Source organism: Peromyscus leucopus, chromosome 18, assembly GCF_004664715.2.
Source record: "Peromyscus leucopus breed LL Stock chromosome 18, UCI_PerLeu_2.1, whole genome shotgun sequence".
Taxonomy (NCBI): Eukaryota; Metazoa; Chordata; class Mammalia; order Rodentia; family Cricetidae; genus Peromyscus; species Peromyscus leucopus.
In genome coordinates this window covers 39,447,196-39,464,087 of record NC_051078.1, presented here as the reverse complement: position 1 = coordinate 39,464,087, position 16,892 = coordinate 39,447,196, and the positions used below count along the sequence as shown (strand labels likewise).

Here is a 16,892-nt window from a genome sequence, read left to right as displayed (position 1 = left end):
AGCAGAAACTAATTGCTGCATTAAAATAAATCCTTTAGTCTGACACATAATTTTGGAACTAAAATAATAACACAGCTGTTTCGAACACACGGTTCAGTAGGTTTGCTTAAATAGCTTAGGAGTGTGGCCAGCATTGAGAGCAATCTGAAAGAAACAAGTGTCCGGAGTATCTGGAGGCACAGTATTTAGACGCTTGGAATAATTATGCTTTTTCAAATTTGTTAACATTGAATATTCTAAGAGTGTTCTTACATTACACTGTGTATTATTATCACTTATTAAATTTTAAAATTGAATTATACAGAATATACAAATCACCTTGCCATTACACTTTAGGACTTCAGATTATAAGTAAGAGATACTTTTCACTTTGATAGTGTACTATTTGTATAGTTTACTAGCTATTACCCAAAAGGGACTCCGGGGTCCTGAAAAGAGTCTTTATAACTGTGTCAGAGAACTCTAGGAGTTGATTCATTATCGAGAATGTTCCATGTTTTTAGCAACATTAGGCCCCTGTCTTCGCTCTTGTTAAAGTCTTACGTGTGTAACTTAGTTTCTAAGCCACGTTCAATGCTTGGCCTATATGCGTATGAAATTAGAACAGTTACGTATTGGCAGTGTCATCTGAGGCCACTCGAGTGGTACATCTAGTTCTTCTTTTTCCTTCAGGAATTGATGCCAACATAAAGGACAGTTTAGGTAGAACTGTCTTAGACATTCTGAAAGAGCATCCGTCTCAGAAGTCTCTCCAGATCGCAACGCTCTTGCAAGGTAAACAAGGCTGAGCGGTGATAACTTGGATTTACAGCCAAGAGTAAACTGAAGCTGTCACCATTGTTATTTTAATTTTTATTTTATTCGAGTTAGTGTTTAATTTTGAATTAGCTCATTACTTGCTTATTTTTGCTAGCATATTTTAAGCTAAATAATAATTCATTTAAATGTTTTAATTCTGTCTTTACTCGGGACTAACAAGTTATGTATTTACTACTTGATATAAAAATGTTTAAAGTTATGCAGTAAATGTGGGTAGTGATAGCTTGAAGTTATTAGGCTATATGAATTGGTAATGACCAAATATTATCTTTATTTAGAATACTGCCTTAAGATTTTTTCAGATTTTCTATAATATTGTCTGATATCTGTGACTATGAAGTAGCCAAGTATCATTCACCTTGCACATGAGGGACTCTGGAGCTCTGATAGACTTCTTTGCTCTCACTCAGAATTCTACATTGTGCTATGTAGCAGAGAGAGTACATGGATGCTGAACAATGTGAAGTTGGCTGAAAGAATGTCAGTTGTTTCTTGTGCATGTAGATGGGTCACAAGTACAAGAGTGGAGAGAGGCAAGACAGTTTCCTTGATTACCAGTTGGGAAACTGAAGAACAGCATTGCTTTGTAAGAAAATACATGAATAAAAACCAGATGGGGCTATGGGAATGGAGATACAGCAGTTAATGAAAGCCAGAATGGGTATATAGAGTAAATGGCCATTATGTTCTTTTCTCAACTGATTTCTGAAACCTTCCTAAGAAGTTTTGGCCCCTATAATTTTGTTGTCAATAAAGAAGTTAATTGCAAGTCAGAACACCTACAGATAAATCAGAGAATCCAAGTGTGACTTTTTATATTGATTCTAATTAAATCAAGTTGAATGAAAGCTAAAGAGAAAAATGGCATCCTTTGTTTTTATCTGTCCTCCACCCTCAAGACACTTGTATGTCAGGTTACACTTTTGCCTTCAACTGAACTTTGAAAAACCTTGACGTTTGTGTATATTATATCTTTTGTAGAAAGTAAAATAAAATTTTCCTACTAAAAGGAGGCAAGATATAATTTTAGAATTTTCAAATGTATTACACTGGTTCAGTGTGATAAAAATATTCTGTAGGAGCAAATTGCCTGCTTCCTAAAGGCCAAGGTTGATTAAGTGTGTCAGTTTGCATTGGGGCATATTAGGACACCTTTGAATATTTCCTATCATTGGAAAATGCCTTCTAGTTTTTCCTTTCTTGGATGTCGTTGGTATTGAAATAAAGCCAATTTATTATTGGCTTTACCAATCATAAATTACCATTTTTTAATTACAAATTACAAGTTTATATAAAAATCACTATTAAATTTACAGTTAGTACCTCATGGTCCAGAAATTTTCAGCATACGATTCTTCAGGTTGCTTTTTTTTCCCTAGTAGAATTTGCCTCGTAGAATTGTCCTTTGATCTAAAGTATTGTAATGGTGTGGAGACACAATTGGCTGGCATAAAACACAAATTTTCACAAATAGATTCTTACATAGCAGATTCTTTCTGCATATGGAATACGAGCAAAGGATCCTAGTGGGAGATCTGATTTCAGCTGTTAGAAGAAGGCTATAAGCCAGCCCTATATAGGCTGAATACTTTTGGTGTATAGCAGACATGTTTTCTTTAGGTCACACATATTTTATGAGTATTGTTTTCATAAAAACAAATTTAGCTGTCAGCATTTAAAAAAAATTCCAGAATTGCAGCTGAATCTTCAGAATTTTGGCATCCATGAAAATGCATTCTTCCATCTTTTGTAAGTGCCGAACTTTTAGATGGAGCACCTGCTGCTCTGAATTACACATGTCCTGCGCATGCCCTGCACTTCTGTGACATTCGGGCTGAGTATCCTTTGACATTTATCCCTGTATTTAGTGAAGTTTCCCTTATGATTGAGACAAAAGTGACATGTTTTCATGTCCCTTGTCTATCTGGCTCTACCACGTATTAGTGGAACAAATTAATAACATTCCTCTTTTAAGTTGTCATCTTTAAAATTGGGTGTGGTGGTGTGTGCCCGTAATCTCAGAACTCGTGAAGCTAAGCCAGAACGTTCACACATTTGAGGTTAGCCTGGGCTGCATATTAAGTCCCTGTCTTAAATCTCAAATACAACAGCCACCCCACTCCAGACCATACAAACTGAGCAAACAATAGTATAAGGCTTAAACAGGTTAACATATCAAGTATTTAGAACTGGGCTGCTATTAGTATATCTTTATTTAAAAAAAGGAAAAGCAAAAGATAAATTGGCATGCAGGACATTATTTCATGAGTAGCAGGAATGAACATTTTTTCTGTATATAAATAAAATTTACCATGAATATTATGACTCTTTCAAGCACACAACACCACTGTTTTATTCACTTCTGATACCCAAGTGGTTGGTGGCATTCATCTGAATTGAACGTCTCTGTTTTAGGGACAACATCTACTGAAGCATCTTTTGGGAACTTTAAATGGTCAGACAGAAAATATTTAACAGGGTCAGGAGGCGCTTATGTCTCCAACAGACATGTTTATCTTTAAGGACACACAATGTTTTTACTTAAATGTTTTACTGAGCGAACAGCTTCTCTTAAATTTCTTCAGGTTTGTTTTCATTTTTTTCTTTTTAAAAACTTGTGGTGGCTATTGATCTTTAACCACATGACTCCAAGTGCATGACCTCGGAACTCTGTGTCCACAGAATATCTAGAAGGTGTGGGAAGGCCGGCAGTCCTGGAGGAGCATGCTCAGGAAGACACGACACAAGAGACACACCTCCCGTCCCCTGCGGAGTCTCCTTCCCAAAAGACTAAAAGTGCGTATCTGACTGACGCTCGTAGCAGCAAGGCCAGACTTCTCTGGTCAAGTCTGTCACGGTGCATGAGACGGGTGAACACCGGTGTGTGTGTGTGTGTGTGTGTGTGTGTGTGTGTGTGTGTGTGTCAGATCTGTCATGCGTGGCTTCTGCTTTGTGTTTTGTATGTTTATTTAGTCAGCATATATAGTTTCTGCTGCTTGTGTGGGATTGCACATGACACTGGGATTACACATGACATTGGGATTACACATGACATAGGGATTACACATGACATAGGGATTACACATGACATAGGGATTACACATGACATTGCACAGAGAGCAATGTAGTTAGCAATCCCTTCTGTAATAAGGTTTAAATGGAGTAGAAACAATTATTTTCATAAATGTATTTTCTCTAGATTTACTGAGGCATATTTGACAAATAATAGTTTCATGTTTGCAGCAGATAATGTGAAGTTTTCACACACACACACACACACACACACACACACACACACACACACTGTGAATCTATTGTCACATTCAAACGAATTAACGAAGGTATCACTTTGCATAATTACAAGTTTTTGGTGGTGAAAACAGTTTCAGATATCTTGGGGATTGGAGGACACAACGCAGTGTCCTAACCATATTCAAATGTGCACTGTACAGTGATTGCCCGAGTTTATTCATCCGCTCCTAACTGAGATTGTGAACACTTTAAACACCATGTCTGCTGTTTCCTCCCCACTGCCGCCCCTGGTAACGATCTTCTGCCTTTGTGTGTGGCCTTCTTACACTGCACATAGATGCGAGATGATGCACTTCTTACACTGCACACAGATGTGAGATGATGCACTTCTTACACTGCACACAGATGTGAGATGATGCACTTCTTACACTGCACACAGATGTGAGATGATGCACTTCTTACACTGCACACAGATGTGAGATGAGGCAGTGTCTGTTTATTTCAGCCTCTCGGTGCTCGGCAAAATGACCTCCAGTTCCATTACTGTTTCTCCAAAGGAAGGTGCCCTTCTCTTAGGCATTTATCATGATCTGTTATCTGTTTCTATTTTCCCCTATCCATCTCTCCAACAATGGACACTTAATTTTTCCCTCAGATTTTAGCCATCCTGAATAGGGTTTCAGTTAAAAAAGGGGGCCCGTGTATTTCTCTTAAAGATGTTGACTTCGTTTACTTGAGGTAAACATCAGATGTAGGATTGCTGGGACCGAAGAACAGCTTGTGTTTTCTACTGTAGCTCATACATCCCCACCACAGCGTGCAGGGTGATCTTTCCCACAGCCTCACCAACAACTGCTTCCTCTCGTCCTTATGATAACAGCCAGGATACACGAGATCTTTGTGGTTTTAATCCCTAGTTCCCTGATTGCCGGTGACGTAACATCTTTTCTATGTATCTGTTGGCCAACTGTATTTCTTTTTCTGAGAAATCAAAGTTCAGCTGTTTAGCCCATTTAACAATCGTTATGTGACAGGTGATACAATTGTCTCTTCCTTCTGATTCTTTTTCTCACACATCACAGTTCTCACTACCTACATGTTTAATTATTTGTTTAAAGGTGTGAATACTATTTATGTTCATTGAAAATAGGAAATGTTTTCACCATTATTTTAAGGTTGTTGATGAATCATTGGATTCTGTCAGTGAAGTAAAATGCCAATAAAAAAAAATGGAGAAATAAATCCAGATGACCGTCAGTGGTCCAGCTCTGGCCTAGCATGTGCGAGGCCTTGAGTTCAGTCCCCATTCTGCCTCAAAAGAAAAAAAAGTCAATTCCTATAATAACTAAAGCTGTAGAAACTAGTTATGATTTGTAGGTAAACTTTCAATACTGATTTCCGTTTTGATAAAGAATAGCTGCGGTCAGTGTTGGAACCTCTTTCATCTGTGAGCATATTCGTGTTAATTATATTTTATGCTCCTATGTTATATATTAGGCAAATATGTGTTATGCATTGTGTACATATGTGGACATGCAAACATGTTAATTATGCATAGTACCTTGCTGTGGCCAGATGTTTCCAACCCCTTGCTTGCTGTGTTTTGTCTTCTGTCAACGCAGTAGTCCCATTTATATGATTTAACATTTCACTTTAGTGATCATATCTCTTGCAACATCTGAAAAAAAAATTGTTTTCTTGTAGGTGAAACGGTCACTGGGGAATTATCCAAACTCCTGGATGAAATAAAACTCTGCCAAGAAAAGGATTACTCCTTTGAAGATCTGTGCCATACGATTTCAGACCACTACTTAGATAACTTGAGCAAGATTTCAGAGGAAGAACTTGGGAAAAATGGAAGCCAGAGTGTAGTAAGTAAGGAGGGGGGAGGATGAAGACAATGTGTCTGTCTGTCAGTCCAGTGCACGCCACAGTGGCATGGGATTTGCTGACTGACCAGGGTATCAGATTCAGCGCCGAGCAAGTGTCCATCTCCCTGTTAGCCTTGCTCTGCTGTTCAGTGGGTCGCCACTCGGCAGCATGTGATGGGGCAGAGATGCTGGGGAAGGATGGAGTGGGTAGCTCAGTGAGAACGGCTTGTGATGACGTCACTGCTGTCAGACTTCCTGTTGTGACGTGGAAGCTGCAGTTTCTCTGAACATGGCTATTTAATTTAACTGAGCGTAATTATTTCAACTCCTGAAGAAGAAAACGTTTCTTTTGCCAGCCCCCCCCATTCTCTATAACTCCTCCTTAAGGACAAAGACAGGGCCAAAGCACATGTATAATTCTTCAGTTACTCCAACAATCACGGTGAGACAGCTCAGCTTCCATGTTTCCAAAACATTAGCTATAAAGGGAGTCTCCCTTGTGACCTCAGAATCTAAAGTGTGAGTTCGACATTCTTCTTCATTGTGGATTTTCAGATCAACAATAGCAAGAAAAATTGTAATTAATCAGCTTTAAATGAGTTGTAAGCCTACTTTTGACCCAGGAAGGAATGATTCATAGTAGTAGAGGATTTAAGGAAGCAGACTGCTTTGATATAAACTATTCACTTTCAGGAGTTGATTTGTTGGAAAGGTGTTGCACTTTCCTCGAGAGTGTATAATACAGTACACTGTGATAAGTATGTCATATTATTTTAAATATTCAAACAACTTCTAAGTTTGGTACCTGTCCGTTTTGGGAACACACACTTCATTTAGTCCCTCCAAGTGAGGCGTGACACCGTTCCTCTGCAGAGCACCTGCTGATCTAGTTCAATGGCTAAACTTACCTCCCAGCCCTACTTTTTTTGGTTGTTGCTCCATTTTTTTTCTGGGCTGCTGTCACATTATTGCCCTTCCTCCAGTCCATTATGAATAACTTGAATAATTCTGTCTGCATTATACCAAAGGCTTATAGGTTTTACAAAATGAAAATCTTCTATTAATGAGATACTTACATTAGTCAGCATAAAATTCCCTAAAACTAACTGCAAAGTACAGGTTATTGGAGCTTAGCATCTTCTGGAAAGCCACTTAGAACTTTAAACATAGTTGCACCACATAACTAATAGATGGTGCCTGGATTTTTATATCCATCCCTAAAGCTTTCTATTACCTGGCACATTGTAGCTCCCTCCTTCTAAACCCACAGGTCCCCGCAAAGCCCATTCCCCAAAGTCAATGATTTCTAAAGACTTTTTATTAAATATGTTTGTAAACAAACTTAAACATCCGTAGTGTGTTGGTCTATAGATACGCACACCAATCACTATCTGTCTACCTGCACATACATAAACATACACTCTCCTAGGGCCACATGTGTAAACCAAGAAAAGATTTACTTCACAAGAAGTCAAGAAATTCAGAGTTAGGAGAATAGAGAGAAAGTAAAGCAGAAGGCCTAATTGTTTTTCTGTTACTCTGTGTCTGTGTGTGCTGGGCTCTGTATTCTGCTTGGGTGTGTGTGTGTGTGTCGGGGGAGGGGGTGGTGGTAGCAGCTTGCATGTCTCAGGGAGCGATGACAGGCCCTCGGCACACACACCTTTTGGAAAGGGTGCCTGCTTTGCTTCATGAACTGAAGACTGCGTTGTGGGAGCGGCAAGGAAGGAGGAAATAAGGCTTGGAAGTTGAACCTAAGTTCTTCAAAGTTTAGCCCAGATGTTCCCACACTCTTAGTTCTAGTGACAGATAATATAGTAGTATTCCTTGGAACTACAGTGATATAAAAATTCCAAAGGCTAAGTGGGGTAGAATATCAGAACATGTATATATAGGAGCAAGTTATTCCATTTCTTTGTCATAGAATTTACCTAGGGGAAAGATGAGAAATAAGATTAAAAGGATGAATGAAGTTCGGTGGTGGGTGGTTTGAATATCAGGCTAAGAATTTTGGTATTTATTCTTTAGGAAATGAGAAAAATATATAGGATTTGGGACAGATAAAAGACTTCACTGGAACTGGCCTTTCAGCGGATAAATCTGATAGAATCATCACTGACTGTTTAAAAAGTAATTCATTGACATTGACTTGCTCTGTGGCCCACATTTTATTTGTATTAATCCCATTCTGTCTGATACTTGTTTCCATTGGTTGACATGTTTTTCCTCCAGTGTTACTATGAATTGTCCCCTCATTATACAAACAGCTTAATAAAGTGCTTTCAGGTTGCCTAAGATAGGCAGCCATTGCCATGTTTAAAATTATAGGCATATAGATTCCATATGCAGGACTGTAGCTGGCTTTATAGAGTTCAAAACTCCCATCCCAAGGAGCCTTCAATCACTGTTTGTAGACAAGACTAACACATAAAACAAATATGTATATTATGAATTGATACTTGATATGTGACTGCTATCTCTTATTCTAATGTTTTATGTGATTAAAACCACTACTAAACAGTCCTAACCGTGGAATTATAAACTTAGGAAATGACTCAGTGGGCATGTGCCATACTGAGGATTTCAACTAAGAACTGCATTTTAAATCCTCAGCTGTATTTCTTATCGTGGGTTACTCTGCGGCCAAAGAAACTTTAAAAAGCGAGAGATCAGGGATGTACAGGTGTCCACCGAAGGCTTCCTAGATGTAGGTTAAGACTAAAATGGCTCCTGGAGAAAGGGGAGATGGAACTGCCTTGCACTTGTCTTGAAATGAATGTACCAGAGAGGTACACAGCCTGCAGAAATGTTGTGTGCAGAGGCAGAGGTCAGAATCCATGTGTAACTTGGAAAGGATGGTTTACCATGATGGATAGACAAGATAGATGAATAATGATAAAAGCTAGTAGATATTATTATTTCTCCCATTTTAGAGATGAGGGGGTGAAGGCTAGGGAGACCTTTGATGACTTTTCCCCCCAGGTTCACATGGCCAGAATATCCAGGCTCAGATCCTGGCTCCGAAGTCGGAGTCATATTGTATATAACTCCTTGTATTATCAGAGAACAAAGGTAGATCAGGAGAATAAACTCTAGGGGAGTGCCCTCGAAGGTCATATTTTAGAAGGTCAAAGGTGACAGCTTGTTGGGTATTCTGGGCATAGACTATGATTTTCATTATTGGCTTTGCCTTAGGGTAACGAGGAAAGGTTTTGAAAAAAATAAGTATGATATTTCATAGCCCCTAAGTCAAAACATTGAGGGGTCTGGATATGATGGTGCATATCTGTTAATGGCAGCATTTAGGATGCTGGAGCAGGGGGATCACAAGTTCAAGCCACTCAGGGGTCTTTAGCACTCTGAGGCCAGCTGGCTACATAGTAAGAGCATGTGAGAAAGAAAAAAATCTTAGTTGCTCTGAGCAGTTCTTTCTAAGAAGCCTCCTACATTAACTTAACAGGCATATAGTTGATCTAGTGAAACAAAATCCTGCCGGGGCCTTTATAAGCTAGTTTAATAGTTCAGGCCTAACAGGAGAGCAGAGCTTAGGTCCTAAGAACACCACACAATGTAACATGTTTTATTGACCTAGAACAATCTGGTAGCTCTTGTAGTGGCTAACTTACTTCTTCAGTTCTCTAACATGGTCGTTTTGGTTTATGTTCTAGAACTAGGGGAAATCTTGGTTTTGACTCTCAAACAAGTTACTGCTACACACTGTGTAGCTTGAAGACAAACGTTATTTCTCGCAGTTCTGGAGGCTGCATGGAGGCTCCAGGCGAAGCTGGCCTCTGCCAAGAGCCTGCCTCCTGGTTTGTGGGGTCCCGTCTTTGTCTTCTCACTCTTTCCCCACATGGCTGAGGACAGAGAGGAAAAACAAGCTCTCAGTTGGCTTTGCATGGAGCCATTACTCCACCACCAATGGCTATGTGCTCAGCTCCTGGACATTTCCCAGAGTCCCTTGCTTTACTCTTCCTGGGGGTTGCTACATCACTATGTGTATCTGGAAGGGACAGAGACTTTCTTCCTACCTGGCAGGTTTTCAGTTCATCATGAGAGGAAATTCAAACTATACTCTGACAACAGTCCAAACTTATATTTGTATGGTATCGAAGCTTTAAATATAGGAAAACATTTTTTGTTATTTATATTTCTAGTGATAGGATGAGCAACCGGTTTGAATGCAATTTAGTTTTAGATGCTCCAAAAATATCTGACTTGTTCATTTTAGTACTACGCATAATTTCAAAAGTGATTAGGAAATTACAAAATAAAAGGAAAATATATTCTGTAACTTCATATCATTCATAAATGTATTTTACATCTTAGTGATGTAGCTTGAACTCGACTGTTATAGCTGTTATTCTTAGTTCAATGCAACTTTTATTTCCTATTTTCTTCCAATAGAGGGCACTCTGATCCAGGAATTTGACACAAAATCAGCTATCTTATATAAGAACTTTTGGTTCTTTTGATCAGAAATGATTGCTTTTATTCAAATAACTTTACTATTATGAATGAATTAAAAATTAATTCCTTATTATTATTATTATTAACCTAGAGGTTTTATATTTAATTTAAAGACCAGCTCAAGTTAAAATTATATTTTACCTTGCCTACATTTTAATTCAAAAGTTAATCTGTTCTGAATACTCTTAAAATATGCATATGAGACCACTTTCCAAGTTGAATCAGAACATTATATAATCTAAGCTAGGAATTTTGAAGAAATATTTTCATATTCTTTATGACTCATGAAGTTTGTTTTCAAAAGAATATAAAATGATCTAAAATTTCTCTGTTGTCTTCATTTATTTTCTCAAGTCTTATTTATTTTCTTCATTTATATAAACAATATGCATAGTTCTTAAATTTGAACATGCCAGGCTGTAGGAATTCTGATGTAATATGAAGATTACAGCAAATTGAATCAGGAAGTCATTTCTCTTCTATTTAAATAGAAAAAGCATGGTTGCCTCATTAGCCTATGTTTAAAAGAAAGAGAGAAGACAGTTGAGGGAAGAACCGTTTTATTCTTTTTTTCCTTCGAGGGAAAATCTGGACTCAGTAGCATCCAGTGCTCTCTCTTTGGGGATGTACCAGCATGGTCTGTTTACTGTTACTCAGCAGGACCGTGATCTTTATTATTTCACCTACTTTTACACTGCAAAAATTGTCATTTACATGTTAGATTCTGAAGTGTGAGCTATTTTATTAGATTTTCTAAAAACCAAATGCTGCTCCTGGGGATATAGCTCGGTTGGTAAGGGGCTTCTGGCCTGATTCCAGTCCCCTGAACCCTTGTGAGGAAAGCAAGAATCCAGGCATGGTTGGTATACTTACAGTCCCTGTGCTAGGGAGGGTCCTGGATCACTGTCCATCTAGGTTAGCCACTTAGAAAGCCCCAGGTCCCCGCGAGAGACTCTTTTTTTTCCCCCAGAGATGGACAACTCCTGAGGAATGATCCTGCAGCTTGACCTCTGACCTCCACATGGGTGTGCACACATGAGTGGGCACACATACCTGTACACACACACACACACACACACACACACACACACACACACAGAGACACACACACACACACACACACACACACACACACACACACAGACACACAGACACACAGACACACACACACACACACACATACACACGAGCACATGCAGTGTATATTCTGTTTCTGGAATGAAGCTTACCATCCAACATGTTCTGATAAGTTTTAGGAGAGAGAGGCCCGGTGGCTGTCAGGGGACTTTGTATTCTATGTTTCTGAAATTTAAATAGAGGGCTCTTCTTGCAGGACTGTAAATAATTCTTTCACATGTATTATTTTTTGATAGTGATATTAAATCTTAAGTAGTGGAGACACAGATAGTGATCAGGAGCAAGTTCTAACTACAATTTAGATCTTTATGCTTGAAAAAGTTTGAGAAGTAGGACTCAGAGTTGCCGTATATTCATCCAGGTTTGGATTTTCCTAGTAGATTTTCTAGGAATTAAAATGTATAGGCGCTAGATTCTGTTGTCCTATATTGATAGCCCCCAATGGTATCATCAAGCACATATGTATATGAACTATATAATGCATGCCAAGAAAAATCCAGAATCAGAAAGATAAAATTCTGACCCCACTTTTAGCTTAGTAAGCTTTTAAAGTCTGTAGTATTTTGAGGAAGATACTTGAGAAAAAGAGGCTCTACAACTCTAGTCACTCTTCTGAGCTGCCCTGCTACCCCATGGTTCTTGCCTTTCACAAGGTTTGCTGTTCTTCCTCTCATGTTATATACATTGGCATATTGCTTCTAATGGAGTCTGTGATGAGAGGGTCCCTATTTGGTTTATCTCTAATTAATCCTGCCTAGCACAGCGTCTTTCGGGTGGTAGTCTCTCAGCAGGGTCACTGAATGAAGACACACTGGAAAACATGGCACATAGAAGAGCTGATGTTAGTCGCCATCAGTGGAAAACGTCTTTAATTATTTGGGGCACAGGATCCTAGCCAACTTTGTTATGGAGGAACTCTTCGAGCCACACAGGGTATGGGATTGTGAACTCTATGGCCTTGGCTTTATGAGTCTGTTGTGCTAGTTTATGAGCAGGGAACGACTTGAAATTCCCAAAAGATAATTTCTTTATCAGGAAATATTGTCATTACCTCCTCTTGGCTGTATAAAAGGTTGGTTTTACTGTCTTTTGTGTTGTTAAAGGTATCCCATACTCATCTTTATGTTTTGTAGACTTCGACCAATTTAGTTCAGACTTTTGAATAGTTCTTTCATGTATTTGTGGAGGGATTCTCTATTGATATATCAACTGTTCTGTTCTTGGGTCAGTCTTACTCAGTATTTCACCTTGGAAAACATACAAGTCATAAGCAGGTTTGCACATCTTAGGACTAGCAAATGTGACAAATAATTTAACTTATGTGAAACTGAATACACTGAAATTCTTAGCTGAACACAAAGGTGTAGAATTTGATGAGAGTTAATATAACCCCTTGTCTCAGTTCCAGAAGTGATGATGGAGTGGAGTTGGCATTTTCCTTGGGCCATCCACCGGCTCTCAAATAAAGACATGGAAATTTATTATTAATTATGAATGCTCAGCCTTAGCTTAGGCTTGTCCCACGAGCTCTTTTATCTTAATTTAACCTGTTTCTCATCATCTATGTTTTGCCTTGGGGCTTTTTACCTTTCTTTCATTCTGTATGTACTACTTTCCTGCTTCCTCTGTGTCTGGCTGGTGGCCCCTGGCATCTCCTTTCCTTCCCTCTTTCCCCACCCTAAATTCCTCCTCTTACTTCTGTCTATACCTCCTCCCTCGCTATTGGCCATTCAGCTTTTTATTAGACCAATCAGGTGCCTTAGGCAGGCAAGGTAAAACAGCAACACATCTTTACCTAGTTAAACAAATGCAACACATCTTCACATAGTTAAACAAATATTCCGCAACAAGGGAGGTTGAATTTGGGTGAGAAGTTCATGCAAAAAGTTTTGGGCAATGTATTACAAGCTATGGTTAACCATTAGATGACCCCATCTTTCCCTAGTATATTCAAAGTTGACTCACCCTCAGCTTGTTATTATTCCTGTTACTTTCCTGGCCTCAGACTTTCTTCACCTTTTATCTCTGGTATTGTAAGAGCTTCTCATCTTGCCCAGTTACTTTAGTCTTTCCCCATTGTTTCCCACCTTTCCTGAGTGCTGATATCCAATGAGTGTGATATACCTAATGTGCAATTCTCCTCAAACTGTCTAGTCAAGCAAACTCTTCAAAACCCACCACTGATCTTTATTGCAACAATACCAACCTTGAGCTGAAGTATTGAAGGCCTGGTAGTTTTAGCTACTGCATGTATTTCCACTTTATCTCCTAGGAATCTCTTCTATAATCAAATTTTTTCAGTAAGACACATCCCTCTGAATCCTGCTTGTCTTTTACTGCTGTCTGTGTTCACAGTGCTTTACTATATATAATTATTTTTCATACCATCCTCACTTATTGAAACTATTCTTCATAATACCTTTTGTGATCCTTCTATATTTAGTTCTGACACTTGGATCAAATGTTATGTTTTATTTATTAATTTGTTATATGAAGTCTATAATCTTTTTGTTACTAGTAAATGAGTCTTCTGTTTTGGCTTTGTTTAATAAGATGCTTGAACAATGGGAAATTATTAATCTTTATGTGTGTCCTTAGCATAGGTACTCACATGTTTCATAAAATATTTGTTGAATTGAACATGTTACAGGCATGAAGAAGTATGTTTGATATCTGATTTTGGTATAAACTTATGATTAGAATTTAATTTGCCGTTTTTCCTAATAATTAATGGCTTACAAGTTTGTTTTGAAGGTAAAATGAAATACTCAGTTAAATTATATCATTGACTTCTTCACAGGATAAAATCATCAAAATATTAAGTCATATTTTATGTAATTACATATAACTTAATGAAACATTATCTTATAAATACTTTATTTAACTCTCTATAACTTATATAAATTACTGTAAGAATATAAAATGTTCTATTGTTTATGTTGTTAATTTCAAATTCCCTAGTACATTATGAGTTATTTCCTATCATTTTGTGCTATTTTTAAAATCATTTTTCAGTTAATCAGCATCCTGTTTTTCCTACCTAGTTTGAATGATTTTCACATTATGATGTACTTCATTATAATATTGTGTGTATGTTCTTTCTCATTCTGTAGCCTAGGCTAGCCCCAAACTCACAGCAATGCTCCTATCTCACCCTCCCAAGTGCCAGGACTACTAGAATGAGGCACCATGCCAGTATTGCCTGTTTAAAACATTTCTGATACTAAACTCTTTCTAAATATTAAGAACACTCTATTAAGGTAACCAAAGGCAGCAAAATACCTTAGATTTTTGTATTTTAAATTTTATGAGGTTTTTGAAGTTAATTCGTATAATTTGTCACCAATTTTTATTTATGGTTTTCTTTTTTCTAATCTATGACTTGATTTTAAGCTTCCCTGTAGAATAACTCAGCTATTATGATGGTCCTGAAAAATTAATACCTTCAACACTTGGTATGATTGTAACGTTTTCTTGAACGTTCAGTAATATAATTGACCCTTCTTCTAACTTCGCCTTTTAGAAAATGACTATGGTAAATTTTGACCGTTTTAAGCTACTTTTCACAGTTACTTGGTTACTTTGCTGTAACACATCCTATTTGTAATTCTGTTTCAAGGTTCTCATTTGGGGATTCTTAGTGCAGATGGGAACGAAGGCCTCGGACAGCTTGTCATTGTGAAATGATCTCATTTTACTGCCTGACGTGGAAGGAAATCCGAATTGAGCCCAAGCTCAAGCATGTGGCACTGGGATAATCACTTACCGCTCTGTCCAGGGAAACGTTTTTCACCTTGAAGAGTAAATTAATTTCAATAGAATAGTAGACTGACAACCCAGAAAAATTGATGAAATTGCTCATGCTTCTAACACGTTTAATCATAAGACCATTTAATCCATGACTAAAGAATATTGGAATTCACACAGCAAATCACAGCTGAAGACTTGGGATTGACTGTAAATAGAATTCAAGTCAGTAATGGTGAATGAAATAATTGAACCATGTGGTGTGGTTCAATTTCAGGCTGAGATTTTTAAAAGTTAACGTTGTCTTCACTGGCTTTGCTGGGTTTCTCATTTCTGCCACCTGTATTTTCAAAAAAGTTTTGATTGTCTACATCAGTGGTTCTTAACCTTCCTAATGCTGTGACCCTTTAAATTCGGTTTCTCATGCTCTGGTGACCCCAACCATAAAATTATTTTCACTGTTACTTTATAACTCTAATTTTGCTACTATTATGAAATGTAATGCAAATATCTGTGTTTTCCAGTGGTCTTAAGCAACCCCTGTGAAAGGGTCGGTTGACCCCTGCAAGGGAGTTGTCACCCACAGTTGAAAACCACTGGTTTACGCTTTCCAACAGTTGCATTTAGTTGCTAGCTTTCAGTTCATACTGTTAACTAATTCATAATGAGAACCAAAATTTTTTTTTTTTGAGACAAGATTTCTCTGTGTAGTTTTGGTGCCTTTCCTGGATCTCGCTCTGTAGACCAGGCTGGCCTCGAACTCACAGAGATCCGCCTGGCTCTGCCTCCTGAGTGCTGGGATTAAAGGCGTGCGCCACCACCACCAGGTGAGAACCAAAATTCTTTTCTTTTCTTTTCTTTTCTTTTTTTTTTTTTAAATAATTTGATTTAATATTACATATCAGCCACAGATAACCCTGTCCTCCCCCCTCCTCCCCCCTCCCCCCAGCCCACCCCCCATTCCCATCTCCTCCAGGGCAAGGACTCCCCTGGGGATTCAGCTCAACCTGGTAGATTCAGTCCAGGCAGGTCCAGTCCCCTCCTCCCAGGCTGAGCCAAGTATCCCTGCATAAGCCCCAGGTTCCAAACAGCCAACTCATGCAATGAGGACAGGTCCTGGTCCCACTGTCTGGGGGCCTCCCAAACAGTTCAAGCTAATCAATGGTCTCACTTATCCAGAGGGCCTGATCCAGTTGGGGGCTCCTCAGCTATTGGAGAACCAAATTCTTAACTTAGAAGATGAAGAAAATGAAGGTGGCAGGGAATGAAAGGCTCTGAAATGAGCAAAGAGGGTGAGCCAGAGAGAAGCATGTCTCAGTGAGGTGGATGCTTCCGCCTTCAGAATGGCTGTGTCAGGATGTACCTGCTCCTATAGTCCACACTATTGATTAACTCATACATTTCACCTTTGACGAAAATGCTCCCTTGGCCTCGATTCAGGATGCTCAGGCGTATGTAGCTGATGCTACTCTCCTGTTTCCGCTAACGTACACACTGCCGTCATCATGATCCTCCCGAGGCCCCAGTAATTACTCCAGTCTCCCCAATAATCTGCATGTATGACTTGGTGTTGCATTCAAAACACAGAAATAAGACCTT

At 38.6% G+C, this 16,892-nt stretch overlaps 1 protein-coding gene across 7 annotated transcripts in view; it reads left to right on the top strand.

Moving 5' to 3' along the window:
* Positions 1-5,850: 5,850 nt before the first annotated feature.
* Anks1b (ankyrin repeat and sterile alpha motif domain containing 1B) overlaps positions 5,851-16,892 on the top strand; it is an 854,565-nt gene continuing 843,523 nt past the window's right edge. For all 7 annotated transcript variants that reach the window (XM_037211910.1, XM_037211909.1, XM_037211906.1 and 4 more), the window contains exon 1: positions 5,851-5,942. The gene's annotated coding sequence lies outside the window, so the exon portion shown is untranslated. The remainder of the gene's footprint in view (positions 5,943-16,892) is intronic.